Here is a 10,034-nt window from a genome sequence, read left to right on the forward strand (position 1 = left end):
AGGGGCCATTCAAGTATTACGTAAGCAGATTTTCAGCCATTTTTGACACCCCCCCCCCTTGTCAGCAAAATTCAGCAAAACACTGACTCCCCTCCCCCCCCGTCAGCAAAATTTCGTCAGCAGGTCAGAATATTTCATATCTTCAAAAAGGGTGGTTGATGAAGTAAGCAATCTTCAAACCCCCCTCCCCCTTGTCATCAAAAGTCAGTAAATCCAAAACCCCCTCCCCCCCTCGATGCTGAAGTAATACTTGAATGACCCCATAGTGAACGGGGAGGGGGGGGTGAATGTCCATCTTCACCACCATCACTACTTATGCCAGTGGTTCTCAACCTTTTCAAGCCCGCGGCCCGGTTTCATTCATTTTTGCGAGTCGAATGCCCGGTCAAACACTCGCGACTAACGGAAAATGAATGAGGAAAAATGAAACGGCTAATCACTCGCTGCCCGGTATGAATGATATCAGGGCCCGGCACTCTGTACCCTATGCAATATAATACAACTTTTTCACTGAACTGGGGAGAGGTGATCTGCCTTTTTCCCCCCACCCCCCCCCCTTCCCATATGCGCCTAAATTTCCGAAACGCTAGCAAAATCTTTTAAAGATTTTATTTTCAATACTTTCTTTCAAAAAATGCTTTTCATGCAAACGAGGACCGACCAAACGTCTCGGGTCTGAGGTAAAGACGTACCGCAGGGAGGGATGGGCATGAAGGGCTCGTGCCCTTCTCCCTTCCCCCAAGCTAACCATAAATTTAATTTTATTTTTTGGTATTTTCGCGAAAAAATTAAAATATTGAAAGAAAATTCCTTTCATGTATATGCTATTTAAATTAATTTCTGTTAATTCAAATCAGGGGCGTAGCCAGAAATTTCGTTCGGGGGGAGGGACCACTTTCATTTCGGGGGGGGGGGACCAAAGTGACAGAACAATAGATTCGGCCATCTTTTTCCCTTTTTTCGGTCATTTTCTCACATTTCGGGGGGGGGGGGAACCAGACCCCCAAGTCCCCCCCCCCGGCTACGCCCTTGATTCAAATGTTTTTTGAAGGGTGGCAACTCAAAATCTCTCTGGAAGTGGAATTTCTTGTACCCCGCCCCCCCCCCAAATTTCGATCCTGCGTACGCCCCTGGTCTATAAGTTTCCCTGCCATAAATGCCTATTTTAACATATTTTTAAGTTTATTAGTGAATTTCAGTGGCCATAATCTCGAATATTTTGAGCATTGAGAACAAAAGAATTTCTGTTTTTAAAATTTTCTCTCTCGGTACTAATGATCATCAGAAAGCCCCACACCTTTAAACGCGAATAAGTGATCTGAGAGATAGAGAAGTTGGTGTTGCCGCGTGCATTAACTTTGCTTTGACCAGATGGTGTTACACGTGAATGGTTTTGTTTCATATGAACGCGGCCCATGTTAGAAAAGCAGAGGAAAATTAGAAACTTTTGTTTCTCCACATTCTTCACATGAGCATGTCTCGCTCAGGCATTGGACCACTACTACTGAACCAGACATGCATTTCGCCCATATTCCTCTGCGGAACTTCCAACTAATTGATGCCAGAATGCAAGGGCGTAGCGAGGGGAGGGGGGCTTGGGGGTCTGGTCCCCCCCCCCCGAAATGTGAGAAAATGACCCAAAAAAGGAAAAAAGATGGCCAAATCCATTGTTCTGTCACTTTGGCCCCCCCCCCCCGAACGAAATTTCTGGCTACGCCCCTACCAGAATGGGTTTGTTTCTGTGTAATGCTTGTTATGCGTAGTGCTGCCATCTGGCATCAACTTTTTTCTAACTATGGGTGAAGTGTAATGATTGAATAATTGTATTGTTAATCATTACACTTCACCCATAGTTCAGGCATTGGACTGCATTGTATATGTACAGCTGACCGATGACTATCCCAAGAGGTCATCAATTGATGTCATCGCTCACACAAGCGGGATAGTAGCAAACAGTGCTGAGGACCATTGTTCCAGGGGCGTAGCCAGAAATTTCGTTCGGGGTGGGGGGGGGGGGGACCAAAGTGATAGAACAATAGATTTGGCCATCTTTTCCCCTTTTTTCAGTCATTTTCTCACATTTTCTCACCCTTCCCCGCTACGACCTTGCATTGCTCTGATTTTGTTTTTTACACCATAAATGCACTGCAAACAACCGATACTATTTATTTTACATACATGTTTAGTATTCGATTAATTTTATCAGATGGCCCTCAGGAGTGTGAGACAGATGCGGCCACAGAGGGCCCCACTCTTGATGGAGTCCCGCATATGTGGTAATATAAAAAAACTAATTTTTTTAGTACAATGTTTCAACTATAGAAATGATAATGATCATTCCAAATAATACAACAAATAAGCGAGAATTATTCGCCACTCGAAGGAGTCCCGCAGGTCAATTTCTCTACGGGCTCCGCGTCTGGTAATTGTGGTCCTGGAACTGACTTAATAATGAGGGTCTACTGACATTTTATTTTGGGCTTGAAATTAGTCTAACTTGCATTATAATGCAATTACAGTAAAACCTCGTCAAGTCGTCTTTTTTCTTCAGGCCCTTCCACCTCTCATAGACAACAATGTTATTAAACCCTCGTTTACTCGTCGCTAATTATGGTTAACTCGTCACTATGAAAAAGTTTGAGAAAGAGGAACAGACTATGGTTCCCATTCCACTTAAAAGTCACCATAAAATCCTATATACCCAAACGGAACAGTTTAAGTAACGAAAGTTACGCTCGGGAAGTTCATTTGCCAACTAAGGTTTTTGGAACGTTGGGGACTATTCAGGCTAGATCTCATTTCTGCATGGGCTCATTGGAGAAACTGAAGAAACCGCGAGACACCCAAGCTCTCTCGCAAGAAGCAACGTAAGCACTTCGCCTCCCCCCAGGCGACGGGGGGGGAGGCAGGGCATCTCCGGCAAAACCAAAATTTATTGATACGTCAAATATTACATATAGTGCAAGGAAATCAAAAATTATGTAAATCGAAGAATCAAATTAATCAATTTAAAGTCAAAGTGCAACGCGCGCGCGGGGGCACGGATAATAAATAATCATAGAAAGCATGGACCGAACACTACGTAATTTAGGGCTTGAAATTTAAACAAAATATTTTTGTTGAAAAAAAATTAGACATTCTTTCCCAAGTCGAGGTCTTCTGTTTACTTTTCCCTGCCCAGAGCCCCTCCTCAAAGTCAAAAGTGTTCGGGATTACTTTGTAGTTGTATCATGAACTACTGATGAAGAATTAAAATACTAAAATTTTGAATTTGATGTCTATGTAAAATTAATGTGCAATAGAGAGTTCTGTTATGAAGAAAAGCTACTTATAGCTTTAGACTAACAGTTGGTCTGTTAGTTTAAATTAAAAATTACTAGTATAAATCAAAGCGTACAGTACATTTTACCACAATAATTTAAGTAATAAGAGATTAAAAAAAAAGTAAAAAATTATTTTTTCACGATCTATAAATTTTATTAATATTGTTATTTTGATTCATTCTTTAATAAATGTCATATTACCTTAAATTTATACGATTTACACAACATTGCACATTGAAACTGGCGGCACTCCGCTTACGTCGTCACTCCGCTTAAGCCGTCATAATTTTTCGATAACTTGAGATGACGACTTATCGAGGTTTCACTGTATTATAAACCATAATTAAAGCAGTAGAGAGATCAAATGCAACCAATTTTTCAGCTATTTTTTAGACCCTTGATATCTTAGTTGTAGTTATTTTTCTTCTTTTTTTCCATAAATTATAAATTCCTTTTTTTTAGTGCCTATTTTAGGCATTTTTAGTGTCTTCATGCCTGTCTATTTTGACCACTTTTAGTGCCTAAACTTCCGGGCTGTATTTATCACATTTACTGTAACATAAACAGGGAACCCCACGACCCACAGGAGATAAACTTGTCTATTCGAGCAGATACCAAGTTATAGACGTTTCATTTGAGTTGGCAAGAAATTTGATCTAGTACTATGTTTAGTTCGAAATTTGTGAGCTAGAGACTATGGCGTTTATAGTCTTGGGTCAAGTTCGAAACAGTCGGAAGTTTATTTGGGCAGTAAACCCTACCCTCAAACTATGAGAGACAAGACAAACTTGATTTTGAACTTCGATTATGAAGAGACTTGAAGATTTTCCAACTTTGAGGAGCAAATGCGAGCCAGTCTCCCGTTTGTAAAAGTATTTCTGCAGAGAGAGCAGGCGAGTTCTGATAGGATATTTACTTAACATGAAATTTCAAGCATTTGCCAACTTCACTTCAGAATATGGAAGATGGCAGCACCACCAAGGATACAAAACTGAAGCACATATCTGACAACATGAATATGTTAAGGCCATGCATATACTCACAACACTATCCGGCTAGGACCTGTTGCTCATAAGTTCGGGCCCTATGCAAATATGAATATTTATGGTGCTCCTTATATACGTTACTGCCAATCCCCTAATTGCCCAATTCGCGAGGTGGTCGGTGATCCCTTGCAAAATTCTGATAACAAAAGACATGATTCGGGATCATCGTCAAGTTGGCGTATTTTTCGTGATAATTATGTCTACGTTAGTTATGGCAACCCATGACACCGCAGTCCCGATGCGGTAATCGGTTTTTCCCCCTCTAAAATTTGGCGGAAAAACTATATAATTATTTTTACATTTTTTCTTTCAAATTTCACTTTTTTCACTCATCACATGGAGCTAATCCAATACAGTCGCTACATATACCATGCATCACATCCAGACTTACCTTGACCCCGCCATGTATCACACGCTGGTGAGAAAAAAAAATTCAGGTGGCTCCTACCGGGCCGTCTTACATCAGCACATCGAGCTTTGGCCACTTCGCGAAATGGCCGGCCAAAGTCCTAATCATTTTTGTAATTCGGACTTTGGCCAAAATTCTTGGCCAATTCGCGAATTGATCGCAGTTCAGGCTTTGGCAGCAACATATATAGTGTTTTTTGAGGCTTCAGGAGGGGCCCCTACACACGTCTATAATACAAAAGCATTCAATTAGAGGGGGGTGATGAAAATTTGTGAGCCGTTGGCACTTGCTGCGTTTGCCGTGCAAGAAACGCTCTAGATTCTACGATGAAACCAATTCGTTAGAAATTCCACACGGGTTAAATATCGTTCCGCACAAATCGCAAAAAAGAATCTAGGTGCCGGAAAAAGTTTTTAGGCGCCAAAAAAACTTTCACCAGGAGAAAAAGATCCAAAATATAATGCTTCTTTTGTCTCTTTCATGTTGGCAGATATGCTGCTATAAAATTCAAAACATTTTTTACTGCTGTTAGCCTACAATTCAGTAACCACACAAAGAAAATTTTAGGCGCACAAACACCACTGTTTTAGTCGACCTGGCACCTGGGATTTGTCTAGCCCTGGTGTATGTGTAAGGTTCATGTATGTTTAAATAGTAGTAGTGTACAGGGTGAATAGCAAACATGGGGTGTGGCAATTTACCGGTAAATAGTTGATCCCAGAGGTATACTTCCAATTAGAAAAAGTTTCCAAATAACGTGTAGTACTCTGATATGTCATTCATGTTGCGAGGGGTTGTGCAATTAGTTAAAAAAATTAATTTTTTAACAGTTGTTGCCCTGTCGCTCCTGATGCCCACAAAAAAAAATCCCACGTTTCTATGTGCAATATTCACCTAGATGTTCGAATTCAAAAAACGGATGCAATTTGAGAAAGAACAGCTCATTTAGAGCTGTACCAACACCAGCTCTCTAGCTGGTGTTGGTACTACATGCTATTTGGAAACTTTTTCTTTGCAAGTACCCCTCTAGGATCAACCGTTCGCCAGTAAATGTCATGGCCCCTGTTTGCTAGGCACCCTGTATATACAGTCAAACCTCATTATTAAGTCACTCTTGAGAGACCAAAAATATGCCCTCGTAAGCGGAGTGACTCGTTAAACGGAGTAAGCCATGGCCTTGCTGATTCCTGTCTTTCTACTGAAGCATTCATGCAGGAAAAAAAAAGCAAATTTTAGTTATTCAAACGAGTTCAGTCACGAAAATTGATTACTCGAGTTTTTATTAATCAATCAATGTTTATTTGCTGCATAATTCTGTGGTGTTTGGTCAGAACATGATGTCTTCAAGAAATGGCGTTTTGAACTAAAAGTAAGTCTTGCAAGTCTTGCTAATTATAAGTGAGAAAAATGCACAAATACATATCGTACGGCTAAACAACATGCTGACGTATGATATTTTCATTTGTATTTGTGTGTACGCCGCTTCATTTTTGATTTTTAAGTGACAATGAGAGAGATAATGCTTATACTTCAAAACTGTGATTTTAGAGTTATCATGTTCTGACCAAACACCACAGAATTACGCATTTGTACTGCGCAAAATATTGCCCTTTTCGATTTTTAAAGATTCGCAAATTTTTCCGCATGTTTATGAAAACAAAAGTATTGTCTTGTACGTGGCAGTTGGAGAGCATTTTGATAGTAGGGTAAGCACTGGGTTTCAGATGTCTTAGCGAGGTCATCTGATATTAAATTGATATGATAGTAAATCCCTTGTTCCCATACTCTCGCCACTCACTGAATCAAATAGTAACACAGTTAGAAATTCGTCCAGTTTCACTCATATCATGCCTTGAACCCAAAGAGCTTAACATGATATCTTTTGACGTAGTCTCAATGTTCACTAACATTCCCATAACTGGTAGTATTCGATGTCTAGAACGACGTCTGAAAACACACAATTTCTCAGAGCCTGAAGTAGAGGATATGTGCAATCTCACATTCACATGTGTCCAGGGCCGCAACTAGGGGTGAGCAGGCGGGTCTCGTGCCCCGGGCGCTGAACCGGAGGGAGCGCAAATTTTATTCTCAAACCTCTCCTTCAACATAACAAGGGGTGCCAAAATTCGCACTTGCCCCGGGGGACCAAACATCTAGTTGCGGCCCTGCATGTGTCTCACAAACAGCTTTCAGTTTTGGTGATAGGTTTTACACCTAGACAGATTGCCTAGCAATGGGAAATCCCATCTCTGATTTTGTGTGATATATATCTATACACGGATGAGTTTAAACGGAAACTATTGAACGTCGTGCCCTTTCCATTTAATAGAAGATAGGTGGATGATACTTATGTGCTTTGGGACGGTTCCAAACATGAATTGGAGCAATTGCTACTCATTTTGAACGATATAGACCCTCATGTTCAATTCACAGCTGAATTTGAAACAAATAATGAGCTGTCTTCCTTGGACGTACAAGTAACTAAACAAAAATCATATTTCCAAACCTCTGTCTATAGTAAGCCTTTCTCGGTCTCGCTACCACCTCATTTTAGATCTTGCCATGCCGTGCAACAGAAACTCTCAGAGTTTCGTACTTATGTCGCGAGATCATTTAACATCTGCTCAGATCGAAACACGTTAGACCGTGAACTTGAAATCATCAGAGCGATTGCTAGAGACAGGGAGTTCAAGCACCAAGATCGTTGATGAAATAAGTAGAAAATTCATGAAACCCCGGCAAGAGAAACCATTTTGGAAATATTACTGAAAAGCCACTCAAAGAAAGTGTAGTTATACTATACAATCGAATAGTCTCGCTTGAGATCAAGCCGATTCTCAAAATGTTTAGCCTTACAGCCATAGATGTGTATACTAAACTTTTGTTTCAAACCCCCTAAAAAGATGCTATACCACAGAATAAACAATGGGACATTATTATATTCCATGCGGTAATTGTCCGCTTGGCTACATAGCACAAACACGGAGACCCATAAAAACTGGATTAAATGAACATGGTCGCCGTGTTAAAAATCAAGAATGTGAAAAATCGACCATTGCTCACTGCTGGCAAAAGGACCATCGATTCAAAATTCAGGCAGCGAGAGTCTTTCACAAAGTGAAATCCACGGCCGATTTAGACTTCTACGAAGGCCATGGCCCCCACAAGGGGTGGACTGGCAAAAGGCTCCAGCTCTGGGGCCCGGGACGATTTTCATTATTTTTTGGTTTTTTCACGCTATAAATCCATCATAAAGGGGCCCGTGAAAGTCTGGTCGGGGGGGCCTGCAAAATATTCCAGCCTAGGGGCCCTACTCCAGGATGTGGGGGCCATGGCGAAGGCAAATACATCCAGGCCTTCAAAAAAGAAAATTAGTAAACAACAATAAATAAACGCCACCGATCGCAGCGCCATGGTTTAAATGCATTACTAACGAGAATTTAAAGATAATTTGAATAGACCAATCGGAAGGCTCCCTTTCGCAAGCAGTCGTTCCGTTGAGCACCGAGATTAAGATTTGGTACGTAGTCCAAGTGGGAAACTCGCTCAGCGTGATACTCTTATCCACCCATAGCGTGTAGAAATGCATCAGGAATTTTTTAGTATTTCCTGGTATTTGCCTTATTCGTTGACGATTTTTTGAGAACGTTGAACTTATCGTGCATATTGTACGAAGAGTTTCCGATTTGAATGGTAATTCTGTGGTGTTTGATCAGAATAATATGATATCTCCAAAAAATGGCTTTTTGATCTAGTAGTAAGTTTTGCTAATTATAACTAATTAGAAGTGAGATAAATGTACAAATACGTGTATACGGCTAAGCAACATGCTGATGTATGATATTTTCATTTGCATTTGCGTGTATGCTTTATTTTTGATTTTTAAATGACAATGAAAATGCTTATATCTCAAAAATGTGATTTTGGAGTTATTATGTTCTGACCAAACACCACAGAATTTTCGAAAGGGTGCTTTTACAAAAAGGACTCATTCAGCGGAGTGGGCTATGTATTCTCAGTAGTTTAATAACATTGGAACCCCCTTAGAGGACAAGGAGTGACGCACTAACGAGGTTTGACTGTAGTAGTTTTTTATGCATGTATTGCAACCAATTAAGAATCTTCAAATTTATAGGACTCAAATCCGACCTGAGCTCCGTAAAAACGGAACGAGAGACGATTTTCAGCCTCGATGAATTGTTTCTTCACGTCGCCACCTCTAGCATCACATCTCAAGATCATGGAGTGCCTGAACGTTCTTATGCAGGGCTCCAAGGCTGGGATCTTTGGCGGGTCAATCTATAATGAATTTATAAAGTGAAAAAAAAATTATGAAAACCGTTTCGAGCCCCAGTGCTAAAGCCCTATCAGCGCCACTGTTGGAGGGCATGGTGTTAAAGGGCCCTTGGGGTTAGCTCTTAATTTCGAAAATAAAAACAAACATTGGAGTTGCTGAAAGTTACAGGTTATCCCATGTATACGGAACTCCAGCGCGTACGCAGGAGGGGGGGGGGGGAAGTGTTTCGCATTGCATTATATATTCATCAATTTTATTTGATGGAGATCAGCCCTTCCCCCCCCCCCCAATAAAATTTATTGAGAGGGCTCAAATGGCCTTAGCATCTAGGTTCCGGCACATCTATATATATATATGCACTCAATGTCTGTATGAATGACCCACGTTAAAAATGTGTTTAAAAAAGACATAATTGTCATGTTAAATGTTTTACAGTCGATTCCCGTTTAACCAATACCGTTATAGTGGAAATCTCGTTTTAACGAAACTTTTTCTAATCCCCGAGGTAAGTTTTCTTTAGAACAATGAAAAATCGGGAATTCCTTTAAACGAAATTTTCATATAAGTGATTTCTCCGGTCTCTTGGGAGTTCGTAATAACGGGATTTGACTGTATATCGTGGATTTTTCATTTTAATCCACTGCTATTTACAATAATGCTTCATTGCCTGTCATTGGCGTTTTTTTTTTCAATGATTTCTGCAATATCTAACAACGTATGCATTTGGCGTCATTTTTGACGCGAGATCTCATATTTGGAATCCCGATTCCGTATTCTTCACAGGAATATGGTCAGTTTATTATTCTAGAGAAGGTCATTGTTGAAAACACACATTAGTTGTAGTGCTGCCATCTATTTTGAATAGCTCCACACTGAAGAAAGGTGAATAATTTCTTTTTCATTTTTATGCTGGCTGCCTTAGTCTGGTGGCAACAAGTTGTTTTTGTTTACATATTTTT

Source organism: Pholcus phalangioides, unplaced genomic scaffold, assembly GCF_987345545.1.
Source record: "Pholcus phalangioides strain wild (caught in Gottingen) unplaced genomic scaffold, Ppha-v1.0 ptg000172l_1, whole genome shotgun sequence".
NCBI lineage: Eukaryota > Metazoa > Arthropoda > Arachnida > Araneae > Pholcidae > Pholcus > Pholcus phalangioides.